This window comes from Macaca nemestrina, chromosome 19 (genome assembly GCF_043159975.1).
Source record: "Macaca nemestrina isolate mMacNem1 chromosome 19, mMacNem.hap1, whole genome shotgun sequence".
In the NCBI taxonomy this organism is placed as follows: domain Eukaryota; kingdom Metazoa; phylum Chordata; class Mammalia; order Primates; family Cercopithecidae; genus Macaca; species Macaca nemestrina.
This window is the reverse complement of record NC_092143.1, coordinates 40888129-40906883: the sequence shown is the minus strand read 5'-3', so window position 1 is coordinate 40906883 and position 18755 is coordinate 40888129. Positions and strand designations below refer to the sequence as shown.

Here is an 18755-nt window from a genome sequence, read left to right as displayed (position 1 = left end):
ATTAAATTAAATTAAAATTTAAAAAAAAGTTCAAGTTTAAATGCCTTTCCTACCTGAGATATTAATTACTCCCATACCATCACCAACACCCCACTTCCAAAAGGTAATTGTGAACTTCTGTAAACATTTTTCAGTTGAACTGGTTAAGTCTTTAGCAATCAATCAACTGTGTTGAACTACAATGTCTAGCAGAATCAGTTGAATCCTGAAACTGTTCTGTGCTGTCTTACCTGAGCTAGGCAATGAGGAGCACAGCGTGGCTAGCTTCTCGCTCTGTGCTTATCCTGATGAAGGGTGAATATGAATCAGCCTAGAAGCATCTCTGTCCTTTAAACAAGCTTGCAGTGAACAATAAACCACATTTTGTCCTTGAGGATGAAACATAGGCCAGATTAGAGTTTTATCACAAGAAAGAAATACATAATAAGGCCTCTGCTATCTGCCCCTGATAATTGCTAATGATACATTCTAAATGATGCAGTTTTGCAAACTTCTAAGATTCTCACGTTACATTTCCTATTTGTGCAAGGGCCCAGCGAGAAAGCTATACATGTTTTATTGTGGAAGAGAACAGAATCAGTAAACAGCACCATGAGACGTCAAACCAATCCTGCAGACAACACTGCCTATGATCTCTGCTCTTAACACCTCAAAGTCTTCTTAGGCTATTTGTCATTTTCTCCTCTCAACCTTGGAAAGGGGGTCATTCTTGTGCTTCTTTGACATATGGGGAAACTTGGGGGAGTGGGGAAGAGTGAGTGGGGAACTTCCCCCAAAGTCTCAAAGCTAGGTGAAAGGGTTGGGATCTAAATGTTTGGCTTCCTCTTGAGCTTTGTCCAGCCAGAGTTATTCTATGGATTCTGCCTTTCGCCTCTAAAGGCAGATTCTTATTCCCATGGGCTTCCTTCCTCCCACTTTTTAAAAAATCTTTTCTCAACTTGTTTTCTTCTCTGCCCCCCCCCCACCCCCACCTGCCTTGTTTCTATTTTAAGTTTGTTTTGAGCATTGCTTAACATATTCCTTCCTCTTGAACTAACCATAGTCTTAACATTCCACGGCTTGTCCTTCAATTTTACACTTACAGTAGAATCCAGTCAAATCCCACAAAGCGACAAACCTGTAGGCATTTTATGATGAGAATCATGAGTAGCCATTTTCTGATGAGACTGGGAGTGATGTCAGGCACAATGTGACCAATAAAACAATAAACCCATGCCCAAAAGTGCTTTACCATGCCTGCTGCTGTCATAAAGATCCAGTCTATTACTGGAACCGTTGACTCTTCCTTGAGAGATTGAAGAAGACTCTAAGAGTAGAACCTTTTTTTTTTATATACCCCACAACAGATACATTGCAACAATCCTGCCTTTGATCCTATAATACCAGCTTCCCACAACTCCATCACAGCATTACTGCACCTTTCCCATTATTGTTCATTTAATTTCTCCAGTAAAGAACAAAAGAACAGCCAGGCACAAGGGGTCACACCTGTAATCCCAACAATTTGGGAGGCCAAGGGGGAGGGCGGGTCACCTGAGGTCAAGAGTTCGAGACCAGCCTGGCCAACAAGGCAAAACCTCATCTCTACTAAAAATACAAAAATGAGCCAGGCGTGGTGGCATGCGCCTGTTGTCCCAGCTACTGGGGAGGCTGAGGTGGGAGAATCACTTGAACATGAGAGAATCACTTGAACCCAGTAGAAGGAGGTTGCAGTGAGCCAAGATCGTGCCACCGCACTCCAGCCTGGGTAACAGAGTGAGACTCCATCTCAGAAAAAAAAAAAAAAAAAGAACAAAAGCAAACATTTTTATCAACATATATATGTTCAGGAACCAACTATGCAGGTTTCAGGTGCCCTGCAACTAGAGCAGATTATTTTCTCTCCTGCTGGCATCCAATCCTTCAAGGAACTGTGCATTAGATCATCCCTAGAAAGGAAAGGAAAATAGGTAACATGCAAATTACCTGATTTTCTCATTGGGAATTTTTGGGGAGGTAGCTTTTGGCTATTCCTGTTCTCATTCTTTCTTACAACCTCAGGCAAATAAAAGTTGACCATGACTTAAAACAACACAGTATGTTTTAGATCTTAGAAATCAATCCCTATTGTCTGTTAAAAATCAATCTCTCTTGGTACAACCATTTTGGAGAGAAAGTTGACAAAATTTTATCAAAAGTGCATGTGCATATGCCTCATATGCCTTCTTTTTTTTTTTTTAAGGCAGCTCCTGAGCAGCTGGGATTACAGGAATGCGCCACCACGCCTGGCTAATTTTTATATTTGTACTAGAGACAGGCTTTTGCCGAACTCCTGAGTTTGAGTTTCATCTCAAACTCCTGACCTCAGATGATCCACATGCCTCGGCCTCCCAAAGTACAGGCGTGAGCCACCATGCCTGGCCGCGTTATGCCCTTTGACTCAGTTGTTCTGTTAATATTGATTTACCCAGGGCCATGGTGATTTTGTTCAAATTAGAATAAAATATCTCCTCATCAAGAGATTTTATGTCTATCTGCCAGAAAAGTATCATAATAACTATTTAAATTTATGATGTCTACAAACCGAGTGGTGCCCTCATAGAGAAGGCACTTTATGCAATGTACAACTTATGTCACTGTATGTAACGGCCCAGTGACCTCATGAATTCATACAAAAGATGATATCGAGTTATATGTAAAAGGGTATTCATTGAAGGGTATTCTTTGTAACAGCAAAATAAATTATCACAAATGTCCACCAGCAGGGCACAGTGTACATAAATACAGAATACCTTTATACAATAGAATACTAGGAAGCATTATAAAAAGAATATGGGAAGATCTATACTGTACACACTGATAATGAAAACATGTTCAAAGTTTATTAAATGAAACAAGCAAGGTTTAAAATAAAATATATTATAATTCAATGTTTCTACATTTCAAAAAGAAAAAGATGCTGGTACATAGCCCTTTTTTCTGAAAAGACACTTAAGAAATTATTAACAGGAACCTTCTAGGAAGAGAGTAATTGGGTGAAGAAGGAAGCTTTTAGTTCAAATGTTTACCTTTCTATGTGATTTGAATTTTCTCACTGAAAGCATTTATTATTTTCTTTTTTTTTTTTTTTTTTTTGAGATGGAGTTTTACTCTTGTCGCCCAGGCTGGAGTGATCTCAGCTCACTGCAACCTCTGGGTTCAAGCAATTCTCCTGCCTCAGCCTTCCGAGTAACTGTGATTACAGGCATGTGGCACCATGCCCGGCTAAGTTTTCTATTATTAGTAGAGATGGGGTTCCACTGTGTCGGCCAAGCTTGTATCGTACTCCTGATCTCAGGTGATCTGCCTGCCTCGGCCTCCCAAAGTGCTGGGATTACAGGTGTCTCAAAAAAGCAAAACAAAACGAAAAAATAAAAACAAGTCTAAGAGGTGTTTTTTTTAATTTCTGTGCACATGCCCCCAACAGAATACATGAACAAATAGACTGCAGGGGTTTTTGATATAGCAATGGGCGAAGGAAGGGAGGGAGGCGGGAGGCAGGTGGTGAAGGCTGGGTGCTGACCCGGGAGACAGACCCATTCTGCACCTCTGTTCTCTAGGGGCATTTCTACCTTACAATTCTTGCTTCTGAAAACGAACAGACACTGTATTCATGTATCTATTGGACAGTGAATATATTTAATCACAGAAAAAGAATATTATTAAGCTCACTTTTTTTTTTATTAATTCAGTCCTAGTGGAGTATGAATACAGTGCAGGCAGAGCTGCCCATCGCTTAAAAACCCAGGGGCTGTTAGAAACCTACTGTCTTTCCTTGATTCTACCATACTAAGTAGTTGTAGAAGAATGACATTTGCTACCTTTCTCATTTTGATGTCAGTCCCCAGATAAAGGAGAATTCTAGCTTTCTGTTTGTTTCTGAAATGTAAACCACCATTACAATAAAGTAAAGTTGAATTCATTATTATAAATTTTATGTTAAGAATATATTCTCTCAAATGATTTTTTTTCTTTCTTGAGACCAGTTCTCACTCTACACTCAGGCTGGAGTGCAGTGGTGCAATCATGGCTCACTGCAGCCTTGACCTTCCAGGCTCAAGCGAACCTCCCACCTCAGCCTCCCTCGTAGCTGGGACTACAGGCATGCACCACCGTGCCCAGCTATTTTTTTATTTTTTTGTAGAGACTGGGTCTTACCATGTTGCCCAGGCTGGTCTTAAACTCCAGGGCTCAAGTGATCTTCCAGCCTCAGTCTCCCAAAGTGCTAGGATTACAGGTGTGAGCCACTGCACCCGGCCTCAAATGAATATTTACTTAGACTACACATACATTATTCCACAAAAACTGGGCAAAAAAAAAAAAATTTTTCTTTTGATTAGCAGAAATTACATTTAATGTAATTAAGTAACATAGCAACCTCAAAACTAAGAAAAGAGTGACATTTATATGTTATTTTTAAGATGTAGTATTTGTATTAAATGACTTTTTAAAAATTCCCTTCAGTAAAGGATGTCAGAGGAGAGCACTTTAACTGTTACAAATCTTGCAAAACATTTTTCTGCTTTGCAGTTTTGCCTTTTGAATCGTGTATTTGCCCCAATGTCAAGGCATCAGACCTTGAGTTTGATTACAACTTACACACATTTTGATCCAAAGTTATACACATTCCATTCTTCTACCCCTTGGAAAATGGCTTTTAAATACTGAACTCATTCCAGGCCAAGGTCTTCTCTTGACACATTAACACAACAAATACGTTTTTATTGCTGAATTTCTATTTGGAGACTGATTATTTAGAACTCCACTATTCATTTGCTTACCACATTTGCCTTGGTTACCCTGACTGTGTCATTAAACAAATATTTATTCATTCAATAAACATTTATTGAGAATCTTCTGGGTTTCAGTCTCTCTCCTCAGCACTAGAGCACAGGGAATAGACAGATAAATATACAATCGAAAAACGCTGGACACAGTGGCTCAAGCCTGTAATCCCAGCACTTTGGGAGGCTGAGGTAGGTGGATCATCTGAGGTAGGGAGTTCGAGACCGGTCTGGCCAACGTGGGGAAACCTCATCTCTACTAAAAATAGAAAAATTATCCAGGCGTGGTGGCAGGTGCCGGTAATCCCAGCTACTCCGGAGGCTGAAGCAGGAGAATCACTTGAACCGAAAAGCAGAGGTTGCAGTGAATCAAGATCCCACCACTATACCTCAGCCTGGACAACAAAGGGAGACTCTCTCAAAAAAAAAACAAAAACTTTTTTTTGAAAAAATGATATGGTTCTCCCTGCCCTTAAAGAAGTTGCAAGCTGGGCTCTTCTGTGCAGTGTTCATCATGATGTTTGTTCTATACAATCAGGGGCAGGACTAAGGTGAGACCAGAAAGACATATGTCCTAGGAGAATTTTAGGAGGTGTACGCTCTCGGGGTTGTGCAGGGCTGCCAGTATCCTAACCCAGCCACATGGCTGCCCCACATCATATCCGCTTCCCTTCTGCTGTCCTCCTAGCTCAGAGACATCACAGACTCACTTTCATCACAGTCAGCTCCTTTCACTTCCTCGAAAATGTCTACATTTCATGTCTATTTTTTTTTTTTCAGACGGAGTCTTGCTCTTTCGCCCAGGCTGGAGTGCAGTGGCACTGTCTCAGCTCACTGCAACCGCCGCCTCCTGGCCTCCAGCAATTCTCCTGCCTCAGCCTCCCGAGTAGCTGGGTTTACAGGCCCCCGCCACCACACACAGCTAACTTTTGTATTTTTAGTAGAGACGGGGTTTCCCCATGTTGGCCAGGCTGATCTCGAACTCTGACCTCAGGATCCACCCATTTTGGCATCCCAAAGTGCTGGGATTACAGGCGTGAGCCACTGCGCCCAGCCTCTTGCCTATTTTCATGTCTAGGACTATGCAACCCTCTCTATTGCTCCCCTACCACACCCCATTTAAGCATTTTTTCCAGGCCTTGTTTAAACCCCACAAGGAGCGTCCTCCCTAGATCTTACAGCCTGATCAATCTCTCCCCATGCCCTCTGCAATTCTGAGAAGGCCTTTACCACTAACCAATTTGTATTCAAATTACCACGTGGGAATCTCCTGCCCCTGGTCTGTGAGCCTGTGGAAAGCAAGGCCTGTGTTTCAGCTTTTGGGGGATCTGACTCCAAACCCATGGCCCCCAGCACAGTACTTGACACATGATGGGCTTTTAGCAAACTATTCCTTCATTTATCTGAGTCTTTAAAATCCTTATCACATTTTTAGAGTTTCTTTTCACTTTCACGGAAACAAACATTTGTTTGAGGCCTTCATAACACTTGAATTTGATTCTACAGACGGAAGACAGGAATTACAATGAGTTAGCTTGTTAGAAAATGCATTTCTTATTTCCCAGCAACTAATTAAATGTAATAGTAGCTTAAGTAAAGAGACATTTTGTTCAGTACTACTATAATTTGTGTGTGGTAAGATGTTAACTTGTTTATGACAATAGGCTTTCTCTGTGGTACAAAAGATGGTCACTCATTGGGTGAGGGTCCCCACAGCAATTTCTTGGGGGTGACACCACTATTCAATGAGTTACAGTTAATAAAGAATTATAGTGGCGACACTCTTCCAGTCGGGCAGCTCCTAATGTTAGCATGATCTCTTTACTGATAATGAAAATATGGCCTTAACCATCACCAAGGCACACATCATTGATGCAGGAAATTATTTCCAACTCCCCTCCCAAACATGTACCCCAAATGGTCATCTAAGGGTATAGTCAGGATACTTCATGAGATGGTGTGCTGAAACAGTTAGTGGCCTGGGAGCCTTTGCAGAATTGCACTAATGGTCATGAAAGGGACTGATCTACCATAATGATTTCAGTGGCCCCCCCTACCCTGGGCATTTGTGATGTTGATGGGGAATTAATTTAATAGCCAAAGCTTGACTATGACCAGTCATTGGCAGTAGGGAGTAACCCCTCCCCCTTCCCTTTGCTGTTTCCTTACAAGAACCTGCTATCTGAGATGTTTGTCTTCATGGTGTCACTTGACAATGTAGCTTAGAGCTATAGCAATTTTGCTAAAATATTTTAGACAAGTAAACTCCGAATACTGAATGGAAAGCCCTTGTCTTTCTGGAAAGCTCTTAGCTAGAGCCCTTTATGATGTTTTTCCTCCCTCCTCTCCCCACATCCAGTCATCATTCCTCTTCCACCTAAAATGTCTGGCAATTAGAAACAAAATGAGCTTCAGTTGCTAAAGTGGGGAGCAGGGGATTTCTAGTCCTTGGTAACTTTACTGCTGAAATCAAAATAGGCATTATCAACCACAAAGCTTCCAACGCTGGAAGCTCCAGGGCATACCCAGGAGATGTGCTGTGGAGTGAGGCTAGGTTGTGGGCAGGGGGTAAATAAAGACAACACACACTGTTTAATCAATAAGCTTCCAGAAAGATGACATAAAGATGGAAACTCTGTAAAATCAATGAGATTTTAAAGTTACGTAATAAGAGTTGGTTGTTTTACAGGAAATACAAATGAAAAATCATTTTCTATTTTTTCTGCTTTCAAGTTTTGAATTTAGGGCTTTCTAAAAGTAGCCAGTCAGTTCTTTGAGGCTTGGGTTCCACAACCTGCAGATCTGAACAAAAGAGAAAGTAATGAAGGGGAACGTATACCGATGTTATTCAGCATCAGGTGCTCTGGGGCCACATTATTCATTTGAACTGGTAATGAGGGAAGGAAGAACCACCTGCCCTCTGTCTTCCAAGTTATCTTGAATTTCAATTAGCAAGAAGATTTCAGGCCAGGTGCAGGGGTTCACGCTTGTAATCCCAGTGCTTTCGGAGGCAAACGCAGGCAGATTACTTGAGCCCAGGAGTTCAAGACCAGTCTGGGCAACATGGCAAAACCCCATCTCTACAAAAAATTTTAAAATTAGCTGGGTGGGCCGGGCGCGGTGGCTCAAGCCTGTAATCCCAGCACTTTGGGAGGCCGAGACGGGCGGATCACGAGGTCAGGAGATCGAGACCATTCTGGCTGACACGGTGAAACCCCGTCTCTACTAAAAATACAAAAACTTAGCCGGGCGAGGTGGCAGGCGCCTGTAGTCCCAGCTACTCGGGAGGCTGAGGCAGGAGAATGGCGTGAACCCGGGAGGCGGAGCTTGCAGTGAGCTGAGATCTGGCCACTGCACTCCAGCCTGGGTGACAGAGCGAGACTCCGTCTCAAAAAAAAATAAAAATTAAAATTAAAAAATAAAAAAATAAAAAAAAATAAAATTAGCTGGGTGTGGTGGTGCGTGCCTGCAGTCCCAGCTACTCAGGAGGCTGAGACAAGAGGATTGCTTGAGCCCAGGAGGTGGAGGTTGCATTGAGCTGAGATTGTGCCATTACACTCCAGCCTGGGTGACAGAGAGAGACCCTAGAAGATTTGTGAAAATTCCAGAGTCTCATGGCTTCAACCTCAAGCATATGTTTTTTGGTAATCCTGTCACTTCATTGGTTTGGGTTCAATAAACAATTTTATATATAGACACACATACACACATATATATGTATAAATATACGTACATGTAAATGTGTGTGTGTGTGTATATATATGTGTGCATATATATATATACACTTTTTTATCGAGATGCAGTCTTGCTCTGTCACCCAGGCTCGAGTGCAGTGGTGAGATCTTGGCTCACTGCAAGCTCTGCCTCTTGGGTTCAAGCGATTCTCCTGCCTCAGCCTCCTGAGTAGCTGGGATTACAGGCGTGTGCCAACGCACCTGGTCAATTTTTATATTTTTCGCAGAGATGGGGTTTCGCCACGTTGGCCAGGCTGGTCTCAAATTCCTGAGCTCAAGTGATCCGCCCGCCTCAGACCCACAAAGTGGCTGGGATTACAGGCATGAGCCACCATGCCCAGCCTTTAGAATATTTTCTGAATGCACATCTTGGGCATAATGTGACCAAGGAGACCAAATAGATGAAAAATAAAACCCTACCCTTAAGAAGTTTATAGATTAATTAAGAAATCAAAACAAATTGCCCTGATTTTATTCTCTGTGCACTTCACATCATTTCACATCTAATCAATCTTCCTAGAATCCTCAAGAACTTTTTAAGTTCAGGCTCCTCATACAGATCTTCAGAGCTTTCCAAGCTCTGCCCCATTTTATCTTTCTAGACTTATTTCCCCTGGCCGTGTCATCTGCACACGTTCCACTCCCCAGCCCCCAAGGCAGGGTCTCCCTGTCTCTCCAATACCATCTACTTAGCTCGGCCTCCCTGTTATTGTCCATAAACCATCACCACAACAGTACAGGTCAAGACAGCTTTATGTAAGCAATGGTTTTGGAGAATGAAAGACAATTTCAAAGATCTCCTGTCATGGTCTGAGCCAATTAGCTTCCATCTCTTCACTTTAGATACGCTCATCTTCATCCAAATAATAATCTTTTATATGTAATAAAAGTTAATTGACTCTCATAATTTTGAATATATGGTAATTCAGACAAGGATTAATTTGAAGTTTGACTTTTGCAACTGACAAAGAGCAGTAATTGGTATACAAACAAACTTGACGTGGGAAAGGTTTAAATATCTTAAAAGATGTAAATTTTTAGCACCTTCAGGTATTTGAGGAATATCCTTTAGGAAAAAAAAAAACTGGTGTACCAATAGAAACACAGCTTATCTATTTACTAAAGTAAAATCCATGTAGATCATAGAAACAAAGCTTATCTATTTATTAAAGTAAAATCCATGTAGATCATAGAAACAAAGCTTATCTGTTTATGAAAGTAAGATTCACATAAGTAACCTACAAATATTTTATTAACTTAATTGAGATACTGTTCATACTTCAAAGTAATCAAAATGCTATTCCTTTACATATTAAATAATTTAACTTTTTCGTCAGGTTGCTTTCAATTTAGCGCAAGTGAAGAAGACATTGAGAAAGAAAAGAATATATATAGGAATACTTCTTATTTGAGGAATGTGACCCCTCTTAAATTATCAGGCCCAGAGAGGCATTAAAATGAGACAGCAATTATGTCCTACTTCTTCCCACCCCCACCCAAGCTATGTAATTCTCTCTTATTTTTTCTTTTTTTTTTTTGAGACAGAGTCTCCCTCTGTCACCCAGGTTGGAGTGCAGTGGTGCGATCTCGGTTCACTGCAACTTCTACCTCCCAGGTTCAAGGGATTCTTGTGCCTCAGCCTCCCAAGTAGCTGGGATTACAGGCGCACACCTCCACGACCAGCTAATTTTTGTATTTTTAGTAGAGACAGGATTTCACCATGTTGGCCAGGGAAAAGTTGAACTCCTGACCTCAAGTGATCCGCCTGCTTCAGTCCCGCAAAGTGCTGGGATTACAGGTGTGAGCCACTGCACCCGGCCTGTAATCATCTCTTGAAACTGCTTGCTATTGCCACAAGTAGCTATAAATTAACCTAGCAATGCCACACACAGGACACCATACCCATACCCCATAGTTCAACAATGTGTAGCCAATCTAATTCATATTATTTGTTTAAACCAGTGAGAATTTCTGACAAACAACTTTATCAGTCCACTTTTTGTCCCCCATCTCTCCCTTTTTTTGGCCTTTGAAAACCTGCTTGTGACAAAAGGTTAATGGAGGACTCCCCAAGGCAAGTGTGCCCAGGGCAGTGGTCCTCAAACTTGGCCCAGATGAACTCTATTAATTTTGCCTCAGTTTTTTTTTTTCCTTTAGGCTCATAACACTATTCATTTGAAAGTCATTAAAATAATTCTCTAGACCCAATTTCTGGCTCTAAGATTTACTGTGTGACTTTGGGCAAGTTATAGTAACATGTCTAAGGCTCAGTGATCTTTTGTGAGATGGGGAGAAGCTCTTGTGAGGTTTGTGAAAACGGAGCGTGAAGATATCTGGTATTGAGCCCAGCCAGTGGTAGGCACTAAACGAACATCAATTTCTTTTTCCTTACCTACTTTTTCAGTGATTCTCAAAGGAAGTTCTGTGTATATCTTCAGATTGATCCTTTAGTATTCCAGTTTTAATTGAATGAAAAGTAAATGAATTAATTACTTTTTTAAAACCAAAGTCCTCATATTGATATTTTATTTAGATAAATCCAATTGTTTTCCATCCTAGTAAGTTCTTTTTTTTTTTTTTTTTTTTGAGATGGAGTTTCACTCTTGTTGCCCAGGCTGGAGTGCAATGGCGCAATCTCGGCTCGCTGCAATCTCCGCCTCCTCGGTTCAAGCGATTCTCCTGCCTCAGCTTCCCGAGTAGCTGGGATTACAGGAGCCTGCCACTAGGCCCAGCTAATTTTTGTACTTTTAAAGGAGATGGGGTTTCACTATGTTGGCCAGGCTGGTCTCGTACTCCTGACCTCAGGTGATCCACCTGCCTAAGTCTCCCAAAGTGCTGGGATTACAGGTGTGAACCACTGTGCCTAGTTCCTAGTAAGTTCTTTTGATAGGACTGAGATCTGGTCATTGATGTATTCCTACTGGCTGTATCAATTAGGAAGGTTTTAACTGCAATCAAGTATCAGGATACCTAACTCATAGAAGAATCTTGTTTTTGTTTTTATATATTTTCAGTTTTTTAACACGACGCAGAAACCCAAACATGGGGGTCATTAGCATTGGTCGGCTGCTCAGGGGTGACATCAAAGATCTCCATTCTTTCCATCTTTTTACTTACTCTGCTGTCATCATTATGCCAAGTCTTCCTCCTTCTGCTTGTCTGCGATAGTTACCATGTCTGCAGATATCATTCTACATTCAAGGTTGGATGAGTGGGAAAGAGCAACACTAACCACATTTTTTAATCAGAAAAGCCAAGTGTTTATGAGAAGTCCTTCAGCACACTTCTTCTTACATATTTTTGGCTACAACTAGCCACATGGGCACTTCTTTCCAATTGCAAAGAGAGGAAAGGAAATCAGATATTTAGCAAAAGGAAGATGGATAGCCATAATTTGCTTAAACTAATAATAAATGAGTCATCAACTAAACCACCTGGAACAAAATCAAGAATTTTTGCTGCTCAATGAATCTGTCATCTGAAAAATTTAAAGCATTCTTGGTCCTGGGTCTGCTACCCTCAGCTTTCATCAGGTATAGATATCTCAGATATACTTCCACAATTGAGATTAAACTTATATAAATCTCCAATTTTTTGATATGTTTGCTTTATCAATAAAAAAAAAAACCCTCTCTGTGAAAGCAGGAAGCTGGATTAGGTGATTTATTGAGATTTCTCACAGGTCGAAGACCTATGATGCAAAATTCAACATAAGAATGGCAAGGATCAGGGGGCTGAGGCAGGAGAATTACTTGAACCTGGGAGGCGGAGGTTGCAGTTAGCCAAGATCGCACCACTGCACTCCAGCCTGAGCAACAGAGGGAGACCCTGTCTCGAAGTAAAAAAAGAAAAAAGAATGGCGAGGGTCCTGTGCGTACTTCTTACATAAGTGTAAAAACACAATTACTATGCCTTTATCTGAACCTTATTCAACTTATGATGTGTAAGAATCCCAAGTTCTATTTCAGAAAGTTCTCTCTTTCTCTTTTTGCAGCTCAATTTTCCTTCATAAGTAAACTAATCTGTACTTTTTGTTATTAATACCATTCCAAACAATTTGAACCAATTATCATTCAATTATTCTACAAACATTCACAAAGCACTTACTCTGTGCCTAGCACTGGGAATATAAAGACGTAGAAGAAACAATTTCTTATCTGCAAGTTTATAATCTGGGAGGGAGAAAAATTTGTAAGCTAGTAATGTATAAGAAATAAGATGTCATAGGTGTAATCATTTTTAAAATATATATAAAGGTGAAGGGGGAAATAACAAGGCAGGAGTGGTCAGTCCTTGATGGGGTGGAGTCAGAATTCTAAAAATCTGATTTAACATCAGAGACTTTCTCCAAAACTAGCATCTTCTGGATTGCTCCAACAGTGTCAGCTCTAACTATAAAAAGGATCTGGTTTTGCCTAATATTGCAAATGAGATGTTTAGTTGGGAGTTGAAATCGTATTTTCAAGGGATTTGTTCAGATGTGTTTTCTCTTGGTTAACAATCACACATGTTCTGAACTCTTTAATTAAGGATTCGCAAATCAGGGGGGTAGCATTTCTTTGTTTTCAGTTATGACACAGACATTCATCATCACCTACCATGCTGATCTCAAGTTTGTGGGAAGATAGCCAAAAGAAAAAGTACTGATTCCCTACTTTCCTTTGGGCTCAATGAGAAGTCACTCATTTTTTTTCCTTCTTGGTCACTTAGCTCCACTGATAGACACATTTGTATATGACACTGGGAAGTGAGTGAGCATCTACCATAATCACCAGCTTCTGTATTCATTTCCTCAACTCTTAGCCAGGTAAAGATGAGATTAGAAATTCAGTAACTTCATGTATCACCAGTGTCTTCCAAACTGCAGACTCCGACTCACGGATGGATCATAAAATCCAATCAGTGGGTCTTCATTAGCACTTTTTTTTTTTTTTTGAGATGGTGTCTCGCTCTGTCACCAGGCTGGAGTGCAGTGGTACGATCTTGGCTCACTCCTACCTCCGTCTTCCAGGTTCAAGCGATTCTCCTGCCTCAGCCTCCTGAGTAGCTAGGACTCCAGGTGTGCACCACCATGCCCAGCTAATTTTTGTATTTTTAGTAGAAACAGGGTTTCACCATGTTGACCAGGATGGTCCTGATCTCTTGACCTCGTGATCTCCCTGCCTCGGCATCCCAAAGTGCTGGGATTACAGGTGTGAGCCACCACACCGGCCTTAATCAGCTTTAACAAAAAATAGAAAAAAGAATAGAATAGAAAAATATCAGAATGCATTTCACCTAGTAAGATAAAAGTTAGATCATGAAATTTTTGTTGCAGGTCTGCATGGGTGTGTCTGTGTGTGTGTGTATTGAGTCACAACATAAAAGATATTTCTTACTATGTCACTGTCAAAAAATTAAGCCACAAAATCAGACACTAATTCCCATGAAGGCACTTATTAGCCATCTAGCAAGTATTTGTTGAATTAAACTGATTTGTATGTGTGCTTATATATCTATTCAACAAATACTTACTAAGACTGTGTACACAACATTGATCATTACCATCCCTCATTTAAATGTTGTGAAAATGTAGGACACCAACAGGCTGTCAGTTAGTCAGACTCAGTAAATGTTTTCTAGGAATAAATCATCCCACTTACCAGGACTGTTCCATAATTTTTAATCTAGCTTAACCCCCGCCTACAGTATAAAATAGATTTTGAGATATCTAAACAGGTATTCAGGAAAAAGGAAGCCATGAAAGCATCAGGTGCAATGGATTATCAGCAAACAAAGCCTTCTGATCCTTATTAGTCTCAAGAACACAAGTCATGTCCTAGTTCAAACCCCTCTGTCTTAATCAGGGCAGGCTGGCACAGTGTCCTGTATCCCAGCTTAGATGGTGTCACAGGTCCTGGTCCCCAGTGTTCCTTTGTCAGGCTTTGGGTGCTGAGCACTTACCTGTTCTGACTACATTGGGCCCCCTCCCAAGCCAGCAGAGCTGCCACTGGAAGCTTCGCCCTCCCTGGAGGCCACATTCTCACCACCCCTCGGTGGGCACAGCTCCTCGCTGTCCAAAGTCATCACAGTTCTCAGTGCCCAAGATGTGCCCCAAGGGCCTCACACCATGCCCGGAGGACTACCACTTGCCAGACCCAGGCCAAGCCCACAGATGCTGCACCAAATGCTCTTTCATCTCTTTTGTCTGCATGAAGTAGAGCCTCCTATAGATTCCAGAGTTCTCTACCTGCCTTGGGCAGGGGAACCACGTTAGGGCAGGGGCATCAGGTGAAGAATGCACCAATGCCTAAAACTCGCCTCTGACCTGCTCACAGCCTGGTACTGTGATGCTCCACAGATACATCAGAGGTGGGATAAGTTTCTTCTCCCCTCACCCTCCCTACACCAAAACAGAGAATACATCTGTCCCCATCAACAGGGAACTGGGGCTCTGTGATGTTCATTACCTCTGCCACAGCGTTCAAGTGTTTTCTGAAGCAGGGGCTTATCACACCCCTGTCCCCGCCTCCCAAAGTCAGACATAGTCCTGTAATCTAAGCTCCATAGCCTCTGGGCTACCCTGGTGGAAGTCCAACCTGGGTCAGTCAGATAAAGGGTGAGCACTTACTTCCACAGGTAGAAAACAACATCCTGAAAGTTATCTTTTCCTGTGTCCTGAATGGATCTACCTGACACTGAAGCTTAGGGGATCTGTGAGTGTTTCTCTCTCTTGCTCTCAACCAAAGCCTTTGCCATGGGCTTGTTCTCCTTCCTTTTGTCTGCCTGAAATTCCCCAGGACCTGGAGCCCCGGGAACTAGGGCTACAGGACAGGTTGTCTCTGTTGCCTGCCCTTTGTGTGAGCTCATTCCTATTGCAGATTCAGGAAAAGAGCATCACAGTCAGTGGGCAGCAAAGGGTTGTACTGGCTAAGGAAGCATGACTGGCTCTTTCTTCCACCCCTCCAAACCCTCCCTAGTGGTTTATCATTATGGATGCTGTTTGGTTTGTTTACAGAGTACAGCCCTTCAGGGGGCCACCAGATTCCTGTGGGGAGAGTTAGAGAGGGGAGGGTGTGAGTAGCTTCAGTGGGATGGGACGCAAGAGCCGTTACCCAGACAGAATCTGCAAAAGGCTCCATTTTGTTACCCTTGGTCCCAAATCCAAACATCCCACCCACCAGTGTCTGTCTCTCAGAACAACCTAGAGTTCCAGAGCCCAATCACTGAAACCCTCTTAAGGAGATCCAGAGACACAAGAGAACTTCTTGGTCATCTCTTGTGATGTGGAATATCAGTTACTTTCCAGGATTTCCTTCTAATTAAAAAAATCCAGCAAGCAGCAATGAGTTTTGAGGCTGCCAGTTGTCTGGTTTGGGGTACTGCAGCAAAATGGTTAAAAACTTGCTCTTGGAATAAGATCTGGGATCAAATCCCAGCTTTGCCACTTGCCAGATAACTCTTGAAGCCTCAGTCTCCCTGATTATAAAATAGGAACAACACCACAGCCTACCTTATCAGGCTGTTACGAGGATTGATTAAGAGAACTTTGTTAGGCTCCAAGTATAGTATCTGGCACACAGGAAGCACTCGATAAATGTTAACTATTGTTACTATTATTATTGGCAATTACAAGAATTAGTGAAAAGAGCAGAACAAGGTAATTAAGACTAAAACAAACCATATAGCATCTACAAAGCTACATCCTTACTTCCAAGTAAAAACGAAATTGGTTCTATTTCAGTGTATTCTACTTGCTTGCTTGTCCACTCGACAATGCATTAGATACACAGAATGTGGTATAGTGGAAAGAATATGGGCTCTAGTGTCAGAATTGTGCTTAAATCCCTTTCTTCTACTTCTTGAGAGATTTGGACAAATTTTTTAAGCTCTCTGAAACTTAGTTTACTCATCTATAAAATGGGAGTAACAATTATAGCTTGCAGGGTTGTCCTAAGGATTAAAAAGCCTCTCCTCCCGTCTCCATCCCCTGTAGGCTGGCAGCTTCTCTCCTGTGCACAAACAGCATTCTTCGCCTTCTCCATGGGAGCCCTTATCACGTTGGACCATATTGTCCCCTCCACTAGAGTGTACACTGCTTTTTTTTGAGACGGAGTCTTGCTCTGTCGCCCAGGCTGGAGTGCAGTGACACTATCTCAGCTCACTGCAACCTCTGCCTCCCGGGTTCAAGCAATTCTCCTGCCTCAGCCTTCCAAGGAGCTGAGACTATAGGCACGAACCACCATGCCAAGCTAATTTTGGTATTTTTAGTAGAGATAGAGAGTTTCACCATGTTGGCCAGGCTGGTCTGACTTCAAGTGATCCGCCCCCCGCAGCCTCCCAAAGTGCTGGGATTATAGGCATGAGCCACCTCGCCCGGTCAAGTGTACACTTCTTAATTGAAATGAGTCTGTTTGTTTTCAATCCCCGGCATGTAGTGCAGTCCTTGGACACAGCACATGTTCAGTAAAAGCTTGCTAGCTTATTGAATGAAAAAATAACTGAAAATGGCAGAAAAAATAGGTTTTGTAGGAAAAATAAAATTCCTGTATTACATATATTCTAGGGAAGAGTGTTAGTAGCTATATCATAGCTGTGTTCCATGTTGAACTTTTTTTCTTTTTTCTTTCTTTCTTTCTTTTTTTTTTCTTTTTTGCTGTAGTAGATGTAATTTGATTTGGGTGCTGTTCAAATCTTCATAATAAGTGGTGTTACATGTCATCTCACCATACCCCCGTGTCCTCTGAGCTCTGTATTAGCTAATCTTGCTTCTAAATATTCCTCTGAATGGAAATCTTTTCTTATGTTATCATTACACAAACAACACATGGTCACAAAAAGTCACAAGTACAGATAAACTAAATAAAAAATAAACCTAAAACAAATTCTACCATCAAATAATTACTGTTAACATTTTGGATGCAGCCTTGTAAGTTTTCTTTTAACACAGACTTGAGATATAATTCACACACTGTGTTAGTTAGCTAGGTCCATATGTTAGTCAGGGTTATCCAGAGAAACAGAACCAAGAAAATGTGTATTGAGAGAGAGAGAGAGAGAGAGAGAGGAAGAAATATATATTTTAAGGAATTGGCTTACACGATTTTGTATATGCAAGTTCAAAATCTGCTGACAGGCTGGAGACCCAGGGAAGAGTTGCAGTTCAAGTTCAAAGGCAGTCTGCAGAATTTCTTCTTACTCAGGGGAGGTCAGTTCTTATTTTCTTAAGGACTTCAACAGATTGAATAAGGTTCAACCACATTTTGGAGGGTCATCTGCTTTACTCAAAGTCCATTGATTAAATGTTAATCTCATTCAACAAACACCTTCACAGAAACATCCAGAATAAGGTTTGACTAAATATCTAAATACTGTGACCCAGCTAAGTTGACAGATAAAATTGATTATCACAGACTCCCATAACAAAGTACCACAGACAGGCTGTTTAAACAACAGAACTTTATTTTCCACAATTCTGGAGGCTAGATACCGGAGATCAAGGTGTTCATACGGTGGGTTTCTTCTGAAGCCTCTCTCGTTGGCTTGAGTCTTTTCCCTGTGTCTTCAAATGGTCTTCCCTCTGTCTGTTTCCTAATCTTCTTCTCTTCTTATAAAGAAGCCTATCATATTAGATTAGGGCCTAATGACCTCATTTAACCTAATTAACTCTTTAAAGACTCTATCTTCAAATACGGTCACATTTTGAAGTACTGGGTGTTAGGACTTCAACATATGAATTTGGGGAACCCGTGTCAGCCCATAACACTTACTGTACAATTCAATGTTCTTAACACTGAAGAAGGAGGATCACAGCTCTATTTCTAATTGAGGAAACTGAGGCCTGGAGATTAGTCCAAGGCTACACAGTTAGAGTCCAGCAGAGGAAAACCACATGGCTTCCTTCAGGGGGGAATTTGAGATACTCAGTCACTTGCTCAATTGTATTTTTTTTTTTTTTTTTTTTCGAAACAGGGTCTCACTCGTATTGCCCAGGCTGTAGTACAGTGGCATGACCTCAGCTCACTGCAGCCTTGACTTCTCAAGCTCTGGTGATTCTCCCACCTCGGCTTCCTCAGTAGCTGGGACTACAGGTATACACACCCACACCTGGCTAACCTTTTGTATTTTTAGTAGAGATGGGGTTTTGTCATGTTGGCCAGGCTGGTCTTGAACTCCTGGGCTGAAGTGATCCACCCACCTCAGCCTCTCAGAGTGCTGGGATTACAGGTGTGAGCCACTG

At 41.6% G+C, this 18755-nt stretch overlaps 1 protein-coding gene across 6 annotated transcripts in view; it reads right to left on the bottom strand.

Annotated features, from left to right (window-relative positions):
- LOC105489413 (maestro) overlaps window positions 1–17753 on the bottom strand; it is a 46041-nt gene extending 28288 nt beyond the window's left edge. For 5 of the 6 annotated variants that reach the window (XM_011754227.3, XM_011754229.3, XM_011754225.3 and 2 more), the window contains exons 1-2: window positions 17615–17753; window positions 231–368 (exon numbers count right to left, since the gene is read on the bottom strand). The gene's annotated coding sequence lies outside the window, so the exon portion shown is untranslated. The remainder of the gene's footprint in view (window positions 1–230; window positions 369–17614) is intronic. The other variant, XM_071085319.1, reaches the window with a different exon arrangement.
- Window positions 17754–18755: the final 1002 nt, after the last annotated feature.